Source organism: Rhinatrema bivittatum, chromosome 6 (genome assembly GCF_901001135.1).
Source record: "Rhinatrema bivittatum chromosome 6, aRhiBiv1.1, whole genome shotgun sequence".
NCBI classification, from domain to species: Eukaryota; Metazoa; Chordata; class Amphibia; order Gymnophiona; family Rhinatrematidae; genus Rhinatrema; species Rhinatrema bivittatum.
In genome coordinates this window covers 155987741-156013783 of record NC_042620.1, presented here as the reverse complement: position 1 = coordinate 156013783, position 26043 = coordinate 155987741, and positions in this window count along the sequence as shown.

Genomic DNA, 26043 nt, shown 5'->3' with positions numbered 1-26043 from the left:
TGTCCAAACATTCTTCAAATGTGGTTGGTTTCACATTATACATAGGATGAGCTGTGTCTGGCCAGCTTCTAAGCATATCCTTCTTAAAAAAAAATAAATTCTTGCAGTTTAGAGAAAATCTTTGCACTTCCCTTCTACATAGGAGCCACCATCAAGGTTTCCAGCACTTAGCTCTATGCTAAGCTGATCTCTTGCTCTGACTGAAGCACCAGTTCCATTTCATATTTTCACAATGTCCAGTGATTCTTCAATTGGAGTTGATTTCACTACATACACAAGACATGCTGTGCCTGGCCAGCTTCTAAGCATAACCCTAAAAAAAACAAAACACATTCCTTGTTGTTTAGAGAAAATCAGGATGAATTTTATGAGTGCAGAACTTTATAATCAATCATAGTTCCAATTCCCTCTGAACAGTAATTTAGAGAAACTACTAACAATCACTGCAGCTTTCCAGCTTTGCATCCACACTTGCATTAAGAGCCAAAAAAATATAATAATAACTGAAAAAACAAATAAACCAAAAAAAAAAATGAATAAAGGCAAATCTGCTTCTATGTACTTTCAAATGTCCCTGTAGTAATTAAGAGAACAGTCAGGAGTGCTGCAGCACTGCTCCTCTAGATAAGCTTCCTCAGCTTCCCTCCAGTGAAATGTCAATGCATCAGTATCAAGAATCATTCTCAGCAAGGCTGCAACAATACTCTATTTGTCAAGCTTTTTCCCAATAGCTATCCCTAAGACACAGCAATACAGCATTTCAATGCCTCTTACATTATTTATTTATTTATTTATTTGTCTATTTATTTATTTAACAACTTTTATATACCGATATTCGAGTGAACATCATATTGGTTTACATCAAAAACAAAAGATGGAAAATACAATGAATGGGGGGGGGGGGGGGGGAGAGGAGGGACAAATTATTTAGGAAAAATTCACTTAACTTAGAAACATGATGGCAGAAAACGACCATGGATGTTATAATTCTGTGTCTTACTCCCCAGCTTCCTCCTCCATTGTTAGCAATCAAACAGGTTGAAGATTTATTTGGAATTGGTCAAAGTTCTTAGTAGGGATGTGCAGGGAAAAAAATGTGTTTTCATTTTCGGTTCATTTTCTGGAGTACTTTTCATCATGAATTTCAATTTGTAGATAGTTTGAGTTGTGTAATTTATGTGAAAAAAAGAAGCAAACAATTTTAAAAAAATGCTTAAAAATGAAAAAATGGCTTCCCAGGCACCCACCCCCAAAAATGCCTGGGCCAGGATCCTTCCTGGCCCCTTCTAACCCAGTCTGAAGGGAATCCATCAGTGAGGCCAAGGCCCAGGCCTAAGCCTTGGCCTCATGTAGGCTGAAGCCACGGTAGGTTGACACAACCTTGGCCTACCCAAGTCTGATGGCTCTGCTGGCCAGAAGGTTGGGTCCCAATTTCTGGGCCTAAGCCTAGGCTGGATCCCAGACCCAGTCCCAATGCCACAACCTAGGCAAGAGGCCAGTTCCCAATTCCAGGGCTTTGGCCCGGACCCAGGCTTGATGCCTCAACCTGACCTGGAGGACAGGTCCCAACACCTGGACCTCAGCGTAGGCCAGAACTTGGATCCATACCCAATGCCATGACCCAGCCCTGATGCTGGGTCCTGATGCTGGGCCCTTGGTACAGACCCAGGCCCAATGCCAGGACCCCACTCGTAGTCTGAGGCCTGACACTGAGACCCTACCTGGTGCATTCACCCCAGCAGATGTTGTCATTTTGATGTATGGCATTATTTCAATTGGCTATGTGAATACTTTTGCTTTGAAAACTGGAGTAAAGAGCACAACTAAAAAGTAACCACAAATTTCACATCAATTCAGGCAATCAGTAAGCTGTAGATGATACCTTCTTACTGGACTAAATTAATACATTTGTGATAAGCTTTTAAAGTGCCTTGACCCCTTCCTTAGGTAATGGATAAATGAAGAATGAATGATTTTAAGATCTAAGGGACTGGCAGGGATCAAGATCTTGGATCATATGACAATGGGAAAATGTAATTAACAAAGTGCAAGGATATATGATTTTTACCGTGATTTTCCTGGATTTTTCTATTTATTTATTTATTTTTATTTTTTTTTTAAATAAACTTTTCTATACCGATATTCGTGGCAACATCATATTGGTTTACAGTATAACAACAGTAGGAATTTACAATGAACAGGAGGGGGCTAAACTGGGATACAAAGGAAATTAAAACTTAGTAAGGAAATGACAGGAACCTATCAACGACCACCGTTATTTATAAAACTAAAGCATATAGTACTTATAGGAGTAAGTATGTAATAGTTCTTTCAGTATGTAAGAGTATATATGTACAGGGTAGAGCAGAAATATGGCATGTTAAGTAGGTAGGCGGGGTGGATCTGGAGTTGTATGGGGGAAGGCTTGTTTAAATAGCCAGGTCTTCAGGTTAGTTCGGAATTTGATGGGACATGTTTCGAGCCATAAATTAGAGGGTAAAGAGTTCCAGTGAATGGGTCCAGCTATTGATATAGCTTGTTCCCTAGTAGAAGAGAGGTGAGCATGTTTTAAGGCGGGTACATGGAGGGTTCCGTTCTTCGATGCTCTGGTGAGTCGCTTCGAGCGTTTAGGTTGGAAAGGTTCCTCAAGCCAATTGGAGTTATGAACGTATATAGCTTTGTGGATTGTGGTGAGGGTTTTGTAGATGATACGGGAAGGGATCGGGAGCCAGTGTAAGTCTTTGAGGATGGGAGTAATGTGGTCATATTTACGGGCATTGGATATAGTTCGAGCTATTGTGTTCTGCAGCAGTTGTAACGGTTTCAGAGAGCAGGAAGGGAGACCTAGGAGAAGTGAATTGCAGTATTTTATTTATTTATTTATTTATTTAACATTTTTCTATACCGACGTTCGCACGAGACATCACATCGGTTTCCAGAGAACAGAATAATTCAGCCAACTGGGCTTTACATTGCAACTGATGTAGTAACTAGGGTGGGGGGTGCAGGGAAGGAGTAGGGATTTTAAGTGAATACATTGAACAGGGGAGGGGTAGGGGGTGGACTATTTACAGGGGGGTTGAATTATGTACATCCTATATACAAGGCGAGCGGAGGGAGGCGAGAGGGGGGGCGAGCTTAGGAGGGGGCTAAAGAGGAGAGAGGAGGAAGCTTGGAGGCTTCGGAGGAAAGTAGGGGTTTGAGAAGAGTGAGAGGGAAGGGAGGAAGGAGTGGAAGGGGAAGGGGAGTGGAGAGGTGGAGAAGGATGAGCGGAACTGAGTCATTAGGAGTAGGCCTGCGTGAAAAGCCACGTCTTAAGTTTCTGTCTGAATTTCTTTGGACAGATTTCGAGGCGTAGATTGGTGGGCATTGAGTTCCACAGCTTGGGACCAGCTAAGGAGATGGAGCGTTGTTTAGTGGGATAGTTTGGGTGGGGGAGTGGGTATTGTTGCAAAGTATGGTGATCTGGTAAGTCTTGAAGTAGTGCAAAGGTGGAGGGAATCAGAGAACCAGAGCATGTTAGGATTGTGGATGGCTTTATGTATGAGTGTGAGGGTTTTAAAGATGATTCTAGAAGAGATGGGGAGCCAATGTAGCTGTTTGAGGATGGGGGTGATATGTTTGTTTCTGCGTGTGCCTGTCAGTATGCGTGCAGCTGCATTTAGTAGGAGCTGCAGGGGGGTTGTGGCATTTTTAGGAAGGCCTAGTAGAATGGCATTAGCGTAGTCATTAAAGGCAGGGTCATTCGCAAGGTGGGGTTTGGGTGGAATGTGTTGTGAAATGAGGAGCAGTTCTGTTTTTGAAGAGTTAAGGGCGAGGTGAAGATTGGAGAGTAGGGTGTTAATGGAGGCAAGACAGTTCTTCCAGTGTTCAAGGGCATTGGTGAGAGTGTCACGGACAGGCATGATGATTTGAACATCATCTGCATAGAGATAGAATTTCAGACCTAGATCTGTTAGGAGATGGCAGAGGGGGATGAGGTAAATGTTGAAAAGGGTGGATGAGAGGGATGAGCCTTGGGGAACTCCTTGGGAAAGGGCTAGGGATGTGCAGAGCAAAAGTTTAAGTTCATATGTCCATATGTCCAAAGGGGGTCCCATTTGCGGTCAATATGGACATATGGAAAATTCCATAAGTTGAGTCTATGTCCATATGTGCAAATAAAAATTTAAACCCCTCACCCGCCTTAATCCCCCCCCCCCCCCCAAGACTTACCAAAACTCCCTGGTGGTCCAGCGGGGTCAGGACGCCATTTCTGAACTCCTTTGCAAGGAGCACGTGAGGTCGGCGTCACGTCGGAGTGACGCGGCGTCACATGATTCCCCTCGGGTCCGAGGGGAATCACCAAAAGGTCCCAAAGGAACTTTTGGCCAGCTTGGGGGGGCCTCCTGACCCCTCCAAGCTGGCCAAAAGTGCCTTTTGGGCCCAACGAGGGGTCCGGGAGCGGACCCGAGGGGAATCACGTGATGTCGGCGTCACTCCGACGTGACGCCGACGTCACGTGGTCCATCGCGGTTCCACTCCCGGAACCCTCGTTGGGCCCAAAAGGAACTTTGGGCCAGCTTGGGGGGGCCTCCTGACCCCCCCAAGCTGGCCCAAAGTGCCTTTTGGGCCCAACGAGGGGTCCGGGAGCGGAACCGCGGGGAATCACGTGACGTCGGCGTCACTCTGACGTGACACGGACGTCACGTGGTCCATCGCGGTTCCGCTCCCGGAACCCTCGTTGGGCCCAAAAGGAACTTTTGGCCAGCTTGGGGGGGCCTCCTGACCCCCCCAAGCTGGCCAAAAGTGCCTTTTGGGCCCAACGAGGGGTCCGGGAGCGGACCCGAGGGGAATCACGTGACGTCCGCGTCACTCCGACGTGACGCGGACGTCACGTGATCCATCGCGGTTGGGGGGGTCAGGAGGCCCCACCAAGCTGGCCAAAAGTGCCATTTGGGCCCAACGAGGGTTCCGGGAGCGGAACCGCGATGGACCACGTGACGTCGGCGTCACGTCGGAGTGACGCGGACGTCACGTGATTCCCCACGCGTCCGCTCCCAGGACCCTCACGGAACTTTTGGCCAGCTTGGGGAGTTTTGGTAAGTCTTGGGGGGGGGATTAAGGAGGGTAAATTTTTATTTAGATCAACAATCGCGATTTCCAACGTATTCAACATAGCTATGTTGAATACGTTGGAAATCCGATCGTTTACGCCTCATCATTTTTTTAAGTTAAAAAAAAAATAAGTTGCGTTTTCCATTATGTTCAAAACGAATGCACACCCCTAGAAAGGGCATGGTGGGAATATTCAGCATTGCCTATCTTAACAGAGTATTGTCTGTTGGAGAGATAGGAGGTGAACCATCGAAGTGCAGTACCTGAAATGCCAATGTTAGTGAGACAGGACAGGAGTTGGGTGTGGTTTACGGTATCGAATGCAGCTGAGATGTCCAAGAGTGCAAGAATGAAGCAATGACCATGGTCCATTCCTCTGATGAGGTGATCAGAGAGGGAGAGTAGCAGGGTTTCGGTATTAAGGTGCTTGTGAAAGCCAAATTGGGAGGGGGGAGGATATTTTTATCTTCAATGTATGTCATTAACTGGGAATTGACCACCTTCTCCATGATTTTTGAGATGAACAGGAGGTTGGAGATGGGCCGATAGTTAGCTGGGTCTTTTGAGTCTAGGGATGTTTTTTTAAGAAGGGGTTTAATCACTGCATGCCTAAGGGGGATAGGAACAATGCCTGATGAGAGTGAACTGTTGATGATTTTGGCTACTGGCTTAGCTATGGTGTCAGGAATCATAAGTAGGACTTTTGTGGGTATGATTTCTGAGGGATGGGAGGCAGGTTTCATCTTTTTGAGGATGGTTGCAATTTCAGTGGAAGAAGTGAGTTCAAGGGAGTCGAGGGTGGCTGGAGTAGGATGAGGGTCCTGTACAGATTGTTGGGGTTCGGGAGGGAATTTGAGCAAAAGGTTAGATATTTTGTTATGGAAGTAATGCGCCAGTAGTTCACTTTTGTTCTTAGCTTCGTTGTCAGGGACGGGTGGGGGACCAGACTTAGTGAGAGTGGAGACATATGAAAAGAGGGCTTTAGGGTTGTAGACGTAGTCGTGTATTTTTGCAGTGAAATAGTCACGTTTGGCAATTAGGGTGGAGGATCTGTAATTGTGGAGTGCGGATTTGAAGATGGAGGTTTTCTGTGGCGAAGGGTCTTTCCACCAAGCTCTCTCTTTTTGTCTGAGATCATTCTTCTTTTGTTTCAGATCAGTTGTGTACCAGGGTTTAGCGTTCTTGGCCGCAGTATTTAGCTCACGTTTAACGATAGGACAGTGTTTATCTGCGATATCCAAGGTGAGGTTGCTCCATGATTCAATTGCAGCATTGGGATTAGTACAGTCAAGTTTGTGGATGGTGCTGGAGAATGCGGCAATGAGATCCTCACTGGGGCAGGATTTTCTATAGTTGATAGTATTGTTGGGGAAAGCATGGTTTAACATGGGGGTCTTTGTGGAGAGAAAGGTTTTGATAAGGAAGTGGTCTGACCAGGGGACAGGGGTGCAGACGGGGGGGGGTTGGGGGAGAGGAACCAAGAGTTAATGAAAAGCAGGTCTAGCGTGTGCCCTGCCTTGTGAGTGGGTGAAGAGATGATTTGTTTGTATCCCATGGCTTGGAGGGAGTTGAGGAGGGCTTCACAGGTAGAGGAGAGCGTAGGAACATTGACATGAAGGTTAAAATCTCCTAGTATAATGGCAGGCTTATCAGTGTTGATATTACCTGAGATGAATTCGATGAGGGGGAGGGATTACATTCTATGAGGCCGGGGGGGGGGGGGGCATAGATGAGGCAGACTTGTAGATCATGGGATTTGTATAATCCAATCTCAAATCTGGTTGGGGGTTCAATGATTATAGGTTTAAGTTTTATTTGTTTTTTGACAGCGAGGAGTAGGCCTCCGCCTCTTTTTTTGGGTCTAGAGGTGGAGAATATGTCATATGTGTGGTTCAGGAGCTGGTTGATGAGGACCAAATCGGAGTCCTTAAGCCAGGTTTCCATGATGGCACAGATGACTGGTTTGCTGTCGGTTAGTAAGTTGTTGAGGATTATGGGTTTTTTTGTAAGAGATTGGGCATTGAAAAGAATTATAGCTAGGGTGGTTAGACCTAGGAATTGAGTAAAAAGTGAGATGAGAATGTGAAGAAGGGATTTGCGAAGGGGAGGGTAGTTGTGTGGTGTAAGAAGATCTGCGGGGGTGTTGGCTGATACTTGGGATAGGGAGATGAGGGGGGCTTACTATGCTCCTTGTTATGGTAGCCTTAGTGGCTAGGAAATTGATGATTTTAAATGGGAACAGAGGGGGGGGAGGAGGGTAACAGGGATAGCAGGAACACAATGGAATTGAAGATTGTAGACAGTGATCTAAAGGTTCAAGGAGTTAGGAAGTGCATACATGGAAGAAGAACAACATAGGTGTGTCAATAGCCCAGGGTTAAAAACAGTGGCATATCTAGCATTACGAGGGAGTTCATATGTTCAGGATGCTGATTTGTAGTGTTGGTTCTTGGTTCGGTTGCTAGCTGTACGTAGAGAGATCGGATCGTGTTGATGGATACCGGGTTGGAGGAAGGATACATGAAGTCTATAGCACTGTCCCGGTGTGTGATTGTGAGGTCACTATTGGTAAGTAGAGGGGTATCCTTTGGGTCGAGGTGGCCGGCGAACATGAGGGAAAAGGAACAGCTGGTGATGCCCGAAGGGGTAGCACGAAGCGGCGCACTAAGGGGCCTACCCCTTAGTCGCGCTCCTTTGGTTCTCGACGCCGGCACACGGCACCAGAAGAGCAGGTAGGGGATTTAAAGGCCTACCCTGCTCAGCCGCTGACGTTGCTGATGGAGGCGGGCCATGGGGCGGGCCTCCGAAGGATCCTTGTTCTCGGTGTGCCTCGGCGGTCTCTGCGGGTCTCAGAGGGGTCCCTCATGTCGGCAGTCCTCAGCGGCTTAGAGGCGATCGGGATCCAGCTGCGAGGACAAGCAATGGCGGCGGCAAAGGCAAAAGAGGAAGCCGGAAGAGCAGGTAGGGGTTTTAAAGGCCTACCCTGCTCAGCCACTGATGTCGCTGATGGAGGCGGGCCACTGGGCGGGCCTCCGAAGGATCCTTGTTCTCGGTGTGCCTCGGCGGTCTCTGCAGGCCTCAAACTCCACCATCTAATTCACATTGCTGTTTTAATCCAACTCAACTGTTAGCTCTGGAAGATAATACTGATTTAATTTTTTAAGTGACATCTATGTCTTTTTCCAAAAATGTATATTTTTAGATGTCAATGTTCAGGTACATCCCACATGGTCATAGTAGTGGTTTTTGGAACAGTTGATCCTTGAAACATCATTAGTGATTGAGTGACAGAGTTCTTTTAAATATTATTTTCCTTATTTCCCACCTCTTATTTTTTATTACAATGATTTTTTTCAATATTGTTGTTGTTTTGTAATAAAAGATATGTACCATATTATTGTGATCATGCCACCTATATTTAAAAAATCTCTAAGCCTTAATCTACTCTTCAGTTTTTCCTATTATATTTATGCTTCACATTTTTCAGTGCAATGTCTCTTTGGATTTGTAATGTATTATAATGTAATATCAGTTTATTCATGCCTTTCTGTGGACAAAGCCCATAATCAATCCTTGTTACAAATAGGCCTAATAATGTACATACATAAAAAAAACAATATAAATTAAATACGGCAGCATAAAAAATAAATATAAACTGATCTTAATATATGCTTTTAGAACCTTAAGGTATATTCTTATCTGTATTTATCTAAACATTTTATACTCACTGAAGACAGGCCAAAACCTGCCCTGTGATGTCACATGAAAAGACATGTCAAGCTTTCTCATAAGCATCAACATAGCAGCTCCCAAATTTACTTGCATTCATAATAGTGGGAATAACTAAATAGAATGAACTTTCAAAGATATGAAATGCACCTCCTTGACAGAATTAAATCTTCTAAATTTATTATGATTCTGTTAAAGCAACAACCAAATTATCAAAGATATTCTTGGTTATGATTTCATTTTTAAGATGCATAGTAGCATCAGAAAATTGTTTAACCTCCATATTACAGTGGGTACCATGCTTATGGATTCTGAACTCTCTCCTTGGTGCTCACCATCTATATTATCAAGGAGTTGCTCCAGAAAGCAGATGTTCTGTTGTGTTCTCAGAAGGGGGTTTGGGTGCTGCCAGAAAGAGGACTCTGTGCTCATAAAAGGTGCATTCATGAAAGCATTGCTCCAATTATTTTTTTAGCACAAAATTACTTCAGGTTTATCACTGAAACTATTCAAGTATTTTCAGTGAGAAGGAACTAGTGAAAAACTGGAGCAATTATAGCACTAGGGAAAAAACTTTGATAATCTTTCTTCTTCTGTGCATTAATCCTACATCAAACAAATATAGGGGCGGATTTTAAAAGGAGCGCGAATAGCCTACTTTTGTTTGCGCTCCAGGCGCAAACAAAAGTACGCTGGATTTTAGTAGATACGCGCGGAGCCGCGCGTATCTGCTAAAAACCTGGATCGGCGCGCGCAAGGCTATGGATTTTGTATAGCCGGCGCGCGCCGAGCCGCGCAGCCTACCCCCGTTCCCTCCAAGGCCGCTCCGAAATCGGAGCGGCCTCGGAGGGAATCCTCTAATGCCCTCCCCTCACCTTCCCCTCCCTTCCTCTACCTAACCCACCCACCCGGCCCTGTCTACACCCCCCCTTACCTTTGTTGGGGGATTTACGCCTCCCGGAGGGAGGCGTAAATCCCCGCGCGCCAGCGGGCCTCCTGCACGCCGGGCCCCGACCTGGGGGCGGGTACGGAGGGCGCGGCCACGCCCCCGGACCGCCCCGGGCCGTAGCCACGCCCCCGTACCCGCCCCCAAAACGCTGCCGACACGCCCCGAAAACGCCGCGACGACCGGGACCGCCCCCGACACGCCCCCCTCGGAGAACCCCGGGACTTACGCGAGTCCCCGGGCTCTGCGCGCGCCGGTAGGCCTATGTAAAATAGGCTTCCCAGCGAGCAGGGCTCTTAAAATCCTCCCCATAGAATTATTTTAGATTTAGGGGTCATACAACCCCATTAAGTAGAGCTTTGAAGTATAACCATGGGAAATCTCTTGAACAGGGCTCAGTATTGAGTTGTAAATATTGAAATGCTGCTTTAGTAATCATGAAAATAATTCAGGTTTGCTTCAAGATTCCAGAATAAACTGTTTCAGTTTAAGCATTTATTTGAAATGCATTCTCCTGTCAAATAACATTTTAAGTAAAAATTTAAAATTATACAAAATGGATTAGCAGTGGGTTGTTTTTTTTGGCAAAGTGCAAAATATCTTCAACATCTCCCCCTGATATCAGTGCTCTAGAGGCTCAACTGATAGTGAGAACAGTGCTAAGTAACTCTTACACTTCACAACAAAGAGATTTGGAAGATGATGCTGGGAAGGTGACTTTTGAACTCTTACATTTCATCATGGCCAGTCACTAAATATTATGGGACATGTGAGGATTGAGAATGACCACTAACCCCAAACACATTCTACCTGTCATGCTGCTCTAATTATAAAGTACTGGCATCACAGGCATTATCAAAATGAATTTATCAGCTGTGCTAATCTGATGTAGCAGGAAATGTGTACAGTCAGCACATGAGCTTTCAAATTGCTTGTAGTGCTGGCATTGTACTATTGGAGCTGCGTGCCAGGTGTAATGTGTCTGTGTGTCATGTACCGGGGTTGCCAACTTCTGCTTTAAAAATATTATTAAAAGTGATATGAAACTCGTTTATCATTCAGTAAAGAATGTTATTAGCATATGTTTCCAGTACAGTCTTGTGTTTTTGCTTTCGGCTTTCATGGTTCATTGGATTTTGTTAAGGCAAGTATCAAAACATATTGATCTGGAAAAATCTTCAGTTCTTCACGACACATCCGCACAAACAAAAACAGATAAAAAGAATTAAGGGGCCAAGATGCCCTACCATGTTATCATATTCTTCGAGTTTTTGTAGGGCTGACATAGGTATTTATTCACCCAATTTGAAACTAGAAAGGAAAGTGAAGAGACTAGCTTCTCAGCCAGACCAGTGAATTAAAATAAATATATCACTATATAAAGCTGGAGCACATTACTGGAAGGTAATGTGTGTATAATTAAACATATCAAGTCTGCCTTGCTTTGAGCTTTGAAATGCATGAGCTACTTTTTCCCTTATGCATGATCATATTTTTTTCTTTTTGAACATGCAAAGTTCTTCAGGTGAGTTTCGTACAAAAACCACCTAAAAAATTCATGCTGCAAGCTAAGACCTCACTTCTAAGTGTACAGAGAATGCTGTGGTAACCTCAAACTTTCAAAAATGAATCTAGGACAGGGGTTACCAACTCCAGTCCTCAAAAGCCACAAACGGGCCTGATTTTCAGGATGGCCACAATTAATTTTCATGAGATAGACTTGCATGCACTGTCTCTATTTTACCCTTACCTCCTTTTACTTCTCAGATAATGAACAATAGGGTTAGCTACTCAGCTCTCAAATATGTCTACTAGAAGAAAAGCTGAAATGTAGCCCCACATTCTTCTGATGAGAGACAGGCTACCACTTTTCCTATCTTCCTGTTTCATAGATGATTCACATGTTTTTTATCTGCAGTCTTGTTTTACACTTAAGACACTGAAGATATAAGTTATATCGTTTTATTGCTATAGTGGTTACTTCGTTTTTTTTATATTATTTTATTTTACTATATCTTTATATTTTATATACTTATACTTTTATAATGCTTTCTCCCTTGGTCGTAAGTAGCCCTCCCTCATCTCCCCTGCTACCCTCTTCTTCTCCCCACCCTTGGTTTCGTTCACAATTGTTATACTCTAAATGGTTTTACAAAAATGTTAATACTCCATTACCGTCCAAGTTTTTTACCCCTGTTCGATGTATTTCTCCTGTGTTTTGATGTAAACCGATGTGATATGACGTGTCATGAACGTCGGTATAGAAAAAGGAATAAATAAATAAATAAAATAAATAAATATTTCAATTAAGTTATTCCAATGAAGTAATCAGCATCCTTGAAGTGCTCCTGTAAGCAAGTCAGCTATTGTGTGGGATTTTCAGCAGTTGGAACTAGAAAGGAGATAAGATGTTTGCAGACTTATCAATAGCAACAGAAATTATTGTACTCTTTAGCAATTTATCAATAGAATTGAGAAGCTCAATTTGTAGCTGAGTCATGTGCTATTTGTGAGGTGCATAATGCCAGTACTGCAGCCATGTCATAGGAGGTAGAGTTGGTGGTATGAAATCATCATGAGGAGGATCTTGATATTTCAGGGATGGAGTATGAGGGCTCGGGCTACTGGAGACAAGCGGGGGTGGCTCTTGCTGTCTCCAAGGCAGGATGTGGAATTCCTTTGCTCCAAATGTGCCTTGAATCTCAGAGTTTGTTTGGGGAAGGCGCAGATCATGGGCCTCATTATGCCTGTGTCTCCTGTGAGCCAAAAAGTATTCAATTTGGCCAGAGATCTTGCCTACTAAGGAGTTGCAACGTGTTCTCGGCCTTTAAATCTGGGACTGCTGGATCTATTATGTCTTCAAACAGTCATAACCCAAATAAAATGTTATGAATTATTAGGGAAAGGATGGAGAATAAAATGAGGAAGGTCATAGCACCTCTAAATTGTTCCATGTTGAAAACTCATCTAAAGTACTGTGTACAATTCAGGTCACCATATCTTAAAAAATATATAACTGAACTGCAAAGGGTACAGAGAAGAGCAACAAAAGTGATAAAGAGGATGAAACAGCTTCCCAATAAGGAAAAGCTAAAGAGGTTAGGGCTGTTCTTCTTAGAGAAGACACAGAGGAGGGGTACTATGATAGAGATCCTCAAAATCATGAGTGGAGTAGAAAGCATAAATGTGAATCACTTGTTTACTCTTTCAATAAAAACAAGAACTCAGGAGAACTCCATGAAATTAGTAAGAGCATATTTAAAACAAATTGGTGAAAATATTTTTCACTGAATGCACAATTAAGCTCTGAAATGTATTGCCAGAAGATGTTGTAAAGGCAAAGGCAGTTAGTGTAGCTGGGTTTAAGAAAGTTTTAGACAAATTCTTACAGGAAAAGTCTATAAACCAGGAAGACTTGGGGAAAGCCACTACTTAGCCCTTGAGTAAACAGCTTAGGATCTATCTAGAGATTCTGACAGATACTTGTGACGTGGATTGGCAACTTGTGGAAACAGGATACTGTGCTTGAAAGACACTCAGTCCTACCAAGTATGGTAACTCTTATGTTTTTATGTACTATACAATTTTATCCATAAATAGTACGTTGTAAGACTGTGGAATTTATATTGATTATTTTGGCTGTTCACCATTAATTTCCTATATGTTATAACCTTTAATGTTTGTCCACTGAATTACTGGTGCCTTTTTCATGGTTTCCAATAAAATGCTTTTACTTTGGATTCAGATTTTGGATGTTAGCTGTTCCTTGATATGTGCAGGTAGCTGATGCCTTCCCAGGCCTTCTCTGCTAACAGGTCTCCCTTCACAGTGATCATTGCCCAGCTGGTTAGCCATCCTATCCTCCTGCCATACTACTGTTCCTTCTCCAACTCCTGTCCTTACCTCCCAGACCAGCCTTGTGCCATTTATACTTCCTTCATACAGTTGACATCCATGGGGTGGAAAAACAAGAAACAACATCTTTCTTCCTTTTTTAGCACTGTCAATTAGGGATGTGCAAAGAAAAACATTTCATTTTTGTTATTCGGTTCATTTTTGGGAGTTTTTTTCTCATTAATTTTGATTTGTGGATTGTTTGATTCGTTTTCATTCATGAGAAAAAAACAAATCAAATAATAATAAAAAAAAAAAAGCTAAAAAAACAAAAATGAGCCTCCTGGGGTTTCCCACCCATAAAAATGCTGGGACCAGTATTCCCCCAGACCCCACTTATCCAGTCTAGTGAGGATCTGCCAGCTTCAGCCTATGCCCAGGCTAAAGCCTTGGTCCTGCAAAGGCCAAGGACATTCGAGGGTGCAGTAGATCGCCAGGATCTTGGCCTACTCAAAGCTGAGGTTTCGGCCTGAACTGGAGGCTGGGTCCTGATACTGGAGCCTCTGCCAAGACCTAGGCCTGATGCCGTAACTTGACCCAGAAGCTGAGTCCCAATGCCGGGGCCTCGGCCTGGACCCAGATCTAATGCCGTGACACGACCCGGAGGCTGGGTCCCAACGCTGGGGTCTAGGCTCAGACCCATGCTCGATGCTGCAACTTGACCCAGAGGCCAGGTCCCGATGCCGGGGCCTTGGCCCGGACCCAGCCCGACACCACGATCTTATCCGGAGGCCAGGTTCCAATGCCCAGGGTCTCGGCCTAGGCCGGGACCAGGACCAGGGCCTGACAACTCACTACTATGAAGAATGTGCCTTTTCATGGGGCCTCGAATAGCTGCGGAAGCTGAAGAAACAGAGGGAGCCAGTGAAGATGCCCACAGTTTTGTCTTCCTCTTTTTTCCAATTTTTCTGTGCCTAGAGGAGCGCCCCTTTAGTGCCCAGCTTTGGGTGCACGCCGGTGGTTATGCACCACTGGGCCTTGGATTTTAGAGTTGGTAAAGGTGCAGTGTGATGTCATCAATCTGGCCCAAAGGGGATGAGGGAGGGAATTGTCAACTCCCTCAGTCTGTCATCAGCACCTCAATGTACCTCTGGCTGGTAAGTGTTCCACTCTTCCTCACACTTCACCTTGACTACACTCTGCAGGGCCTTCAATTTTATAGCTGGTAAGGTTGCCATGTAATGACGCCAGCCCGACCCAAAGGAGAGGAGAGAGGAAATCGCCAACTCACTCAGACTATCACTAGCACCTTGATATAACTCTACCCGGTAAGTGCTCCATTCCTCCTCACACTTCCCCCCCTCCACCATCTGAAATCTGAGATTATTCAGGTTATGTAAAGCCATTATTATTATTATTATTATTATCACTTTCACTCCCATCTATTAATTGCGCTCAGCTCTTGGGTTTCTTGTTGAATAAAAATGTTAATATGAATAAGTACATAGCTATGGTTATAAAACCTCCCCTTGTTGAGTACAAATCATCTAAAAAAAAAAGTAGCACAATCTATGATTATCTCAAATATTGACTACTGTAACTGTAATGTCTTACATTATGGGCTACCTAGCAAGGAGGATACACACAGATTGCAAATGGCACAAACAATGCTGCTCTCTTGGTGATTGCTTTGGATTCACAGACCACATTAGGGATACCCTGACAAATTTACTTTGGCTTTCTGTAGCATTCTAATCCCAATTTAAACTTTTAGTTACAACTTTCAAATCATTGTACTGTATTATGTTCCTCTATCTTTCTGAAAAAGTATATCAGTATATTCCAAAGAGGAATTTAGGATCCCCTCAGGAAGTTCTTTTGAGGTTATCAGAATCCAGAGAGGCAAAATTACTAAAAATGTAGTACATACGGTTCTCTTAATCAGTCCCAAAGATCTGGAACATGCTACTGAGGATGATTCAAGATACTATTAACTGCTTGGCTTTTAAGGAAAAGGTGAAATCTCTGTTGTTTTGTTTGACCTATAGATAGCTAGTTACTACAAAAATCAATAACTGTATTTGTTTTTTTGTCAACAAGCATGAGGATTTTTTTTTCTAATTATAAAGTATTTTGTCATGTCAGAATGTGTCTACTTTTATGAAAAATATTATTTTATTCTTAGGACAGTGATTCCTAGATTTGTCTTTTCCATGCAAATTTTTTAATTAGATTGTATAAGTTAATAGGATTATGCCACTGTTACTTAGGTTGAAATGTTCAGTTTCTCTTATACTGATGTATTAGATTTTGTCTCAGTATGGATGCTATTGCAACTTATTGTAATCCTCTCTATTTTGCTCTGAGCATTTGTAATGAAAGAAGCAAATAAGAACATTAGATAGATAAAGGAGAAAAATTTCAAAGATTATTGTAGTAGCTGTGTGCATAAAAATTACAAATACGCGCATAAGTAGCATGAAGCCCATACATTATATTTTATATACCTTGAGAGTATCCACATACTTACATTATTGCAATCTAAATCTTATTTGAAAAAAAAAGACAGTCTAGAGGCATTCTGGAAATATATCTATTATGTAAGAAGTATTGTGGTATTACAATAGAAAAGACCCTTGGTTTTTTGGGTCTTGAGGTCTCCTTTAAGGTCAACTATTCAGAGAGTGTTATAGTGGAGCATTTATTGCAAAGCTTAGCCAGTTTGAGGTTTACTATAGGTAGCAAAATGTGTTGAAATTAAAGAATAAGGTTATTTTTTATCTGCACCTCGAGCTTTATCTGAGAGCAAAATTGCTCTGAGTTCAGAGCAAAATTGCAGTGTTTCCTGTTTGCTACAATGAAAAATATCACAAGATATTGCATTAGTATTGCTTAAGACACTCACCATGGGGTATCTTTCAGAATGGAGTGCCTAAGGACATGTTACCTTGAAGTATGAAATGGCACACAAGATCTAAAATGGAGGACTAAGAGCTGTCGCTTTACCATCAGGTCATAGGTAGATGGGGTAACATGACTGGCTGCAGATTGTAGGTTTCATCAATGATTGGACCAACTGCATGGCAACAAGTTTAAGGATATGATGAAAGAAAACGTTTAGTCAAAGAATAAAGCAATGATTGGTCATGTAAGCTTCTAATGAGAAACAGAAATATATTAGGGCCTTACTATGATTGAAAAGACAGATCAACTTGCCATTGCTTTGTAGCTTGGTCTGTTTTTCTTATTTCAATAAAAAACACAAAAGGGGAAGTGTTGGCTTATCAGATATTCTTTCATTGCCACATTATGTTACGGTCCCAGGCCGTGCCCCGGGACCTCCACTTACGTTAAGGCTGGCCCGGGCTGCCAGAATGCCGACAAAGCCCGTCCTGGCCTCGGCCGCGGCGCTCCCTCCTCGAGGGAGACGCCAGCGATCCACCATGTATGGTCCCGCCCCCTAGGTGTGTGCACACGCAGGGGCTCTGAATTTAAAGGGGCCATCGCGGGTTACTTAAACCCTGCAGCTAGGCTCTTATCTTGCCTTGAAACGATGTTCTCTCTGGTTAGAGTTGCTAGTTGCTGCTTTGGATCCCTGATCCTGTCTTAGGCTTCTGACTTATGGTTCTTGACTCCGGCTTCCGTTCCTGGACTTTTGATTCTACTTCTGCCCTTGGTTTTGACTTCGGCTTCTGACTCATGGCTTCCGACCTTGGCTCGTCCACTGACTTCTGGCTTCAGCATCCATCCCTGGTTAGACTCCGGCTTCTGGCTTCTTTTCATCCACAGGTATCCGGTTCTTCGCCCACCAGGGGGCCTCACCTAAGTCCCAGCGGCTCGGGTCCTCACGCGCTCCTCCCTGGGGGACCGCGGGCTTCCAAGGGTGAAGTCTTCATCGACCTCCTGGTGCCAGCTGCTTCCCTGGCCTAGCTCCTCTGGTCCTTGGTCACAGAGGACCTCGCCTAAGTCCCAGCGGCTTGGGTCCTCACGGGCTCCTCCCGGGGGGACCGCGGGCTTCCAAGGGTGAAGCCTTCCAGGGCCATCTCCTCAGAGCAGCCTCCCGGCTGCGACGTCCAGTCTGGGTTCCCACAGTGCATCACCATCCATCTCAGCCGACTCAAGGGTCCACGTTCCTAACAGTTTGCAAGGCCATGGACCCGGCAGATGCCACAGGCTTGAAAGCCATTCCCGGTATTGCACAGCGGTTGCAACAACAGCAAATCTGCATTGACTCCCTGATGATGACCGTGCAGAGATTAGCTGATTGGATAGCTGGAGCCGCCGCATTCAGCCCCCCCCCCCGGTACCGGTAGCCTTGGCCAATATTGGACTGGCCACGCCCATACAACTGCCAGCACCCTCACGGTACTCTTGGAACGCGAAGCTATGCTGAGGATTTCTTAATCAATGTTTCATCCGGTTCAACCTACTGCCAGTCAAATTTCCCACGGATCGGATTAAGACTAGCTACATTATTTCATTGTTGGACGGGAAACCTCTGGCATGGGCTTCCTCACTATGGGAGCATCAGCACTCCCGCTTGGCTAACCTAAAGCAATTTGTCGCAGCCTTCCGACAGATTTTCTACGAGCCCTCTCGCAGGCCTATGGCCGCCTCAGAATTATTTCAGCTACACCAGGGCAACCGGCCCCTGTCCGAGTATGCAGTGGAATTCCAGACACTAGCAGCTGAGCTGAACTGGGGGAATGACAGCCTGCATGGCGTATTCCTGGAGGGTCTCTCCCCAAGACTCCAAGATGAGCTGGCGGCCAGGGATCTCCCGGACGACCTGAACAGTCTCATTGATTTGGCGGGTCGCGTAGACCATCATATCCAATGCCGGTTCTGGGAGGGGAGGTCTGCTCGGAGACTCGGGAGCTCTGGAACCACATTTTCCTGACCAGTGCCCTCCTCTTCTGCCTCTCCGGGAAATCAAGATGCAGAACCCATGCAGTTGGGCCGGGGCCCAATTTCTCAGGAGGAGAGAAGAAGACGTTGTGTCCAGGATCTGTGGCTATATTGTGGTGGCAAAAGCCACTTCCTTGCTCGGTGTGGTGAGCGACCGGGAAACGCCCGGACCTAGGGATAGTCGGGGAGCTAACCCTAGGTAGCACCACTTCTGTCTCCCCGTGTATGGTTCCAGTGACTATACTCCTCCCCAGAGGGAACTTTGATACGCTAGCCATGATTGACTCCGGAGTCGGGGAAAACTTTATCCTTTGGGATTTAGTCCAACAACATCAGATCGGGGTCAAACCTCAAAAGCCTCCCATCCGAGTGTCATCCATTCATGGGACCCCCTTTCCATGCTATGCATGGGTCTCCTGCATGTAGAGGAGATCTCGTTCCTCATTTTGGAAAAGTCCATGCACCCGGTCATCTTGGGGCTGCCCTGGCTTCGGATGCACTCCCCAGTTATCCATTGGAATACTCTCCAGGTTGCATCCTGGGGTCCATCTTGCTTTGACACCTATCTGACCGCTGTCCCTCGACCTTCAGTACCTCTCCTGACCACCCCTCTGGTGCTGCCACTACAATATCAAGATTACATGGATATCTTCTCAAAAGAAAAGGCCGAGCTCCTTCCGGAGCATCGACCCTTTGACTGTGCTATCAACCTGATCCCGGGTACCACGTCACCGCGAGGATGGGTATATCCTTTATTGCTTCCAGAGACTCGGACCATGTCCACGTATATCCAGGAGAACCTGGACAGAGGGTTCATTCAGCCATCTAACTCCCTGGCCGGAGCCGGGTTCTTCTTTGTGGAAAAGAAGGATGGGTCCCTCTGGCCCTGTGTAGATTATCGTGGTCTGAATAATATTACACGACGTGACTGATACTCGCTACCATTGATTCCGGAGTTACTGGATCGACTACAAGGAGCCAAGGTGTTCACGAAGTTGGATCTCCATGGATCGTACCACCTGGTGAGGATACGACCAGGCGACGAGTGGAAGACCGTGTTCAATATGAGGGAAGGCCACTACGAATACCTGGTCATGCCCGTCGGCCTCTGCAATGCTCCCGCGGTTTTCCAGAATCTCATGAATGAGGTATTGAGGGATATGTTACATACTTCGGTCATCGTTTACCTGGACGACATGCTGATATACTCGAAGGACCTGGACACGCACCACAGAGATGTCCGCAGGGTGCTTCAGAAGCTTCGGGATAACCGGCTCTTTGCCAAAATGGAGAAGTGTCAATTTGAGCAAGAGTCCCTACCCTTTCTCGGGTATATTGTGTCCTCCACGGGTTTCCATATGGACCCTGAGAAAGTAATGGCCATCAAGGATTGGCCTCAACCTGTGGGGGTCAAGGCGCTTCAATGCTTCCTTGGCTTCGGCAACTTCTACCGACAATTTATACCCCACTACTCCAGGATGGTGGCTCCGCTTATGGCCTTCCCCAAGAAGAGGGCCAATGCTAGAAACTGTCTAGCAGCTGCGCTATGAGCATTCCAAGAATTGAAGATAGCCTTCCTTCAGGACACATGTCTCCATCACCCGGACCCCGAACGTCAGTTTATTGTGGAAGTTAATGCCTCCGACATGGCGGTCGGAGCCATCCTGAGTCAAATATCCGGCAACGGTAGATCCCTGCCGTGTTCTTACTTTTCCCAGAAATTCTTACCCGCAGAAAAAAATTATGGCATAGGAGACAAGGAACTTCTGGCCATCAAAATGGCCTTCGAGGAATGGCACCAGTGGTTGGAGGGAGCCCAACACCCAGTGATTGTTTATACAGATCACAAGGATCTGGAATGCTTATGTCGCGCCCAGCGCCTCAACCCTCGACAAACTCAGTGGTCCCTCTTTTTTAGCCGCTTCAAATTTTTCCTCCGCTACAGGCCAGCGTCCAAGAACATCAAGGTGGATGCCCTGTCCTGCACGGCGGAGACAAAGGATACCCCTAATCTGCCTCAATACATACTTGACCTGGCCAAGGTGCTTCTCGCGGCATCCAACATGGTCCCTATGGGGAAGAGGGTTGTACCGGTTCGCCTTCGGAAGAAGATACTGTCTTGGGCCCATGACTCCCTGACCGCAGGTCACCCAGGGGAAGCACGAACCCAGGAATTACTCTCCGAGTACTACTGGTGGCCCCATTTTAAGAAGGATGTCTGGCTCTATGCCAGCTCCTGCCCAACTTGTGCTCAACAGAAGACTCCCACCAGCCACCCTTGTGGTCTTCTTCAGCCATTGCCTATCCCCACTGAGCCGTGGACCCACTTGTCCACAGACTTCATCGTGGATCTACCCTCTTTGAAGGAAAGATGGTGATCTGGGTTACGATTGACAGGTTGTCCAAGATGGCCCACTTCGTTCCTCTCGCTAAGCTGCCTTCAGCACCTGAACTCGCGAACCTGTTTGCTCACCACATATTTCGCCTTCACGAACTGCCCCGGCAGATCGCCTCGGATCGGGGCTCACATTTCATAGCGAAATATTGGAGGGCGCTTTGTAAAATGTTTGGGATCCAGTTGTATTTCACGACCGCCTTCCACCCTCAAGCAACGGCCAAGTGGAGCGCATGAACCAGACATTGAAAATCTTCCTCCGGTCCTTTGTGGCAGATTTACAGAATGATTGGGTCTCACTGCTCCCATGGGTGGAATTCTCATCAACCACCACAAACACTCCACTACCGGCACTTCTCCCTTCTATATGGTATATGGGAAATGGCTTCAACCTCCCTTGCCCATGCCGTTGGTAGTGCCATCTCCAGCCATACAACTCATGGCCCAACAATAACATCGTCTCTGGAGCTCCACCCGGGAGAAGCTTTGACGCACTGCGATTATCGCAAAGAAATAGGCAGATCGCCTACTACGTCCAGCCCCGTCATTTCTCCACGGGGACAAGGTATGGTTAAGCACTAAACACCTTTGCTTGCAGCTTCCCTCAATGCGCCTGGCCCCAAGGTACATTGGTCCGTTCTTTATCATGGAACGGGTGGGGGCAGTTTCCTACTGCCTCCGCCTCCCGCCTATGCTCAGGGTACACAACGTCTTCCACATCTCCCTGCTGAAGCCACTGGTTCTGTCCATCTTCCATAGGAATACCCCTGCACCGGCCACACCTAAGGCAGATGAGAATACAGTCTACCAAGTCAAAGAGGTACTAGATGTGCGATTCCACCTCAGATATTGGGAGTACCTCCTCTCTTGGGAGGGTTATGGTCCTGAGGAAAATTCCTGGGAACCAGCCTCCAACATCCTGGACAAAGACCTCCTCCACCAGTTCCATGTGGATCATCCAGCTAAGCCCAAGACCCCGGGAATGGGGCGTAGGAGGTGGGCTACTGTTACGGTCCAGGGCCATGCCCCAGAACCTCCACTTACTTTAAGGCTGGCCGGGGCTGCTGGAATGCCGACAAGGCCTATCCTGGCCTTGGCCGCGGCGCTCCCTCCTCAAGGGAGACACTGGCGATCTACCACGTCTGGCACCGCCCCCTAGGCGTGCGCACGCACAGGGGATCTGAATTTAAAGGAGCCAGCATGGGAAGACACAGTACTGCCTCCAGATGATGTCAGACGCCGCAGGATTACTTAAACCCTGCAGCTAGGCTCTTACCTTGCCTTGCAACGAGGTTCACCCTGGTTAGAGTTGCTAGTTGCTGCTTCGGATCCCTGATCCTTCTGGTTCTTGACTCCGGCTTCCGTTCCTGGACTTCTGATTCTGCTTCCGTCCTTGGCTTCGACTTCAACTTCTGACTCCTGGCTTCTGACCTTGGCTCGTCCACTGACTTCTGGCTTCAGCTTCTGTCCTTGGCTTTGACTTCGGCTTCTGACTCCTGGCTTCCAACCTTGGCTCTTCTACTGACTTCTGGTTTCAGCTCCCCTCTCTGGCTGGACTCCGGCTTCTGGCTTCTCTTCATCCACAGTTATCTGGTTCTTTGCCCACCAGGGGGCCTCGCCTAAGTCCCAGTGGCTCGGGTCCTCATGGGTTCCTCCCAGGTGGACCATGGGCTTCCAAGGGTAAAGCCTTCCATGGCCATCTCCTCAGCACCACCTCCCGGCTGCGGCATCCACTGTGGGTTCCCAAAGTGCATCACCATCCGTCTCAACAAACTCAAGGGTCCACGTTCCTAACACATTATTAATTTAAACTGTTGCTCTGTGGAGATAAACCAGGGCCCTTGCCAGCTTCTTTTAAGCTGCTAGGGGTCTTTTTGGACCAGAAATCCTACAGTAATCAGGCATATATTATGAACTTGTCCAAACACTTTTACACCTTCAATTTGACAATTGCAATTAAAATTAGACATGCCTTTTGTCTGCGGTTCTTAGATGGGAGGTCTGGGTGAACTGGTGGGGATTCAGGCTGAAGTGCTAGAGGGTATAGGTGAACTGCTAAATGTCTGTGTGAACTGGTGGAGGTGAAGCTGGTGATTCCATGTAGTGGTGGGAAGAAGTAAAAATTTCATTTTGATTTTCATTTCATTTTTCGGGACCTGGACCCACAAATTTTGTTTTGTTTAATGTTTATTTCATTTTTAAAATGAAATAAACATTAAAAAATAAAAAGAAATGGGGCCTCCCAAGGTTTCCTGTCCCCACCACCCATCCCTCACACCTGAAAAAATGGTGAAGCCAGGATCCTCCCCTGCCCCTACACCCGATCTGGGAGGAATCAGCTGATGAGGCCTAGGCCGAGGCTGAAGCCTCAGCCTTTCATAGGCCTGGGTCAAGGTACATTGCCATGACCTCGGCCTAGACCCTAAGCAATGCCCGGGGTTAAAAGTCTGGTCCCAATGCTGGGGCCTAGTCCTAGGTCGAGGCCTGGTTCAGTGTATGATTCCTGATGCCGAGTCCCAGCGCAGAGGCCAGGTCTCAATGCCTGGCCTTTGGCCTAGGCAAAGGCTCAAGTCCAGGTTAGATACCGAGGCCCAGTCTGTAGAGTGTCTCGATACCAGGGCCTTGGCCAGGACCCAGGCCTAGCCCTAACCCCCAGGTCTCAGAGGTCCCCTTCAGCCATCTTCTTTCTTCTTTCTTTGTAGTTGAAATGATGACATCCACTGGTAACGTGTCAGATGTTAATTAACTCCAGCAACCCTCTTCAGCGTAGGTCACCATATTGCAGTACACAAAAATGGCAACCTCCGATAAATAAGGAAGCTCCGATGTTAGGCCTGGGTCCAGGCTAAGGCATCTGCACCTGGTCTCCAGACCAGGCCCTGGCTTAGGCCATGGCCCAGGTGTTGGGACAGAGCCTACAGGTCAGGCCTCAGTGTCAGGCCTGTATCTGGGCTGAGGCCCCAGAATCAAGACCTGGCCTCTGGAATGGGCCCCAGTGTTGGGCCTGTACCTGGATCGCGACATTGGATCCTCGAAGGAGCATATATGTGGGGACAATTTTTGGGATCTTTGCCGAGGCCCTAGTTTCTGGCCCAAGTCTCAGCTAAGACCCCAGTGTCATGCTGGAGCTCCTGCATTGGATCATGCCTTATGCTCAAGCCAAGGCCACTGCTTTGTATCTCTGCCTACTCCCTAGGCAAGGCCCAATGAATCACATTTTTTTTTTTTGTTTTCAAAATGAACCGTGAAAACCAATGATATTTTGTTAGATTTTCAATCGTAACATTTTGAGCATGAAATGAAATGAAATAGGAAATTTTGTTTCATTTCCTATTTTGTTTCTCTCAAATGCCCATCCCTAATTCTAAAATATGAAAGGGTTAATTTTGAATTTATAGTGACCTCATATAGCGTGCCCCGAAGGCTTTTAGCTTTCTTGTATCAAGCTCTGAGAAATGCTAGGCCTTTTTAATCATCGGTCACTATAAACACGGTAAAGATTCTTCAATGTGAAGCTATCAAATGCACTTATCTGCGAAATAGGTTGAAGTCCACTTCTCAGTCCAATTTTCTGGTATTGGCAGTCAACATGTAGTCCACAACCAGGTCGAACTGGGCTTAATAATGAAATATTCTGTTCTATCCAACACTGCAATGTTTCGGAGGACACTCCTTCAGGGAAATAACTAATGCTTGATGCCGGCGTGTGGACAACCTATAAGACGTGCAACAATGAAACCCTTTAAGAAACACATTTTCTTGTCATGGCGCTCTAGATGCGGAGAGACACTTACTTAGTTTATGCGATGTGGTCAATGATTTATCAAGACCAAAACATTAAATACACTAAAAAGGAAGAAAAAATCACAATCATGAGTAAGCACTCTATAAAGTATTGTTCGTTGTGTGCTACTTGAAGTGATCCATCATAAACTTACATGCCTGGTGAAAAGGTCTACCTGCTGCCTCAAGGTGGTCAGTCTGTCATTGACAAACAGCTGCTGTGAACGCTGCCATTTTAAAGAGGTGAATTCACTGGCCTACGAGATTGACAGGCGGATGTGACGTCAATGCTGATGAAGAGTATATCCAAACAAGGTTACATACGTAATGGGGAAGCCATATTGTGCTGTGGAACATTATCAGAGTGTCAAATCAAGGAATACCATTCAACTTTCTCATTTAGGCCGACTGGTTCAACAGAATGGAGCCAGTGTATCCACTGATTTTCTTTAAAATTAAGCATCAATTGTCTGTCTCCCCCACCCCCCCCCCCCCTGCCATGTTGGAGGGACGTGGTCAAAAATTAACCATTTAAATTCTTCAAATTCATGGTTTGCTGTAACGCAATGTTGTACAATTGGTGCTTTTAAATCTTTATTTTTGACACGCCTTTTATGCTCAGTCAATCATGTCCGTATTTTGCGCTTTGTGCAGCCAACATACATCAAGAGGCACGGACAATGTAAGCCGTAGATTACAAAATCAGTGTTGCAATTCAAATCCTGTTTTCTATGTACTTTTATTTATTTTTTTTATTCTTTATTTATCAAGTTTTTCACAACTTATATTCCAGGAATTAACTCCTTAAAAAAAAAATCAATGTCAAAATAGGTAAACAATAATAATCAGATTAACCATTATTTCAGCATAATAATTAACGACATTTAAATTATAAGAAAAATCAAATTAGTAATTAGGAGGCGGTAGGAGCAATAACAAAATAGGAAATAAATCCTCAAGAATACATAGTCAAACCGCGGCTTCTACATCATTTCTTCTCTTTTCACACTGTTTCTGATGAAGTTTCCAAGGCGGTTTTTCCAGCTAAGAATGTCTTCATTTGATCAGGTTCAAGAAACATATAATTCACATTCTGGTACCTGATGCAAGCCTTGCAGGGATATTTCAGAGTGAATCTAGCCCCTATTCTAAGGGCTGCAGTCCGCATCAGAAGAAACTCTTTCCTTCTCGTCTGAGTAGACTTGATCACATCTGGGAAAATCCAGATAGGGAATCCATAAAAAGGAACTTGTCGATTTCTAAAAAACAGTCTCATTATATGATTCCGCTCTGATAGAAACGCAAATGAAATTAGGAGAGGTTTCCTCTGACTTATTTGATATTACATTGG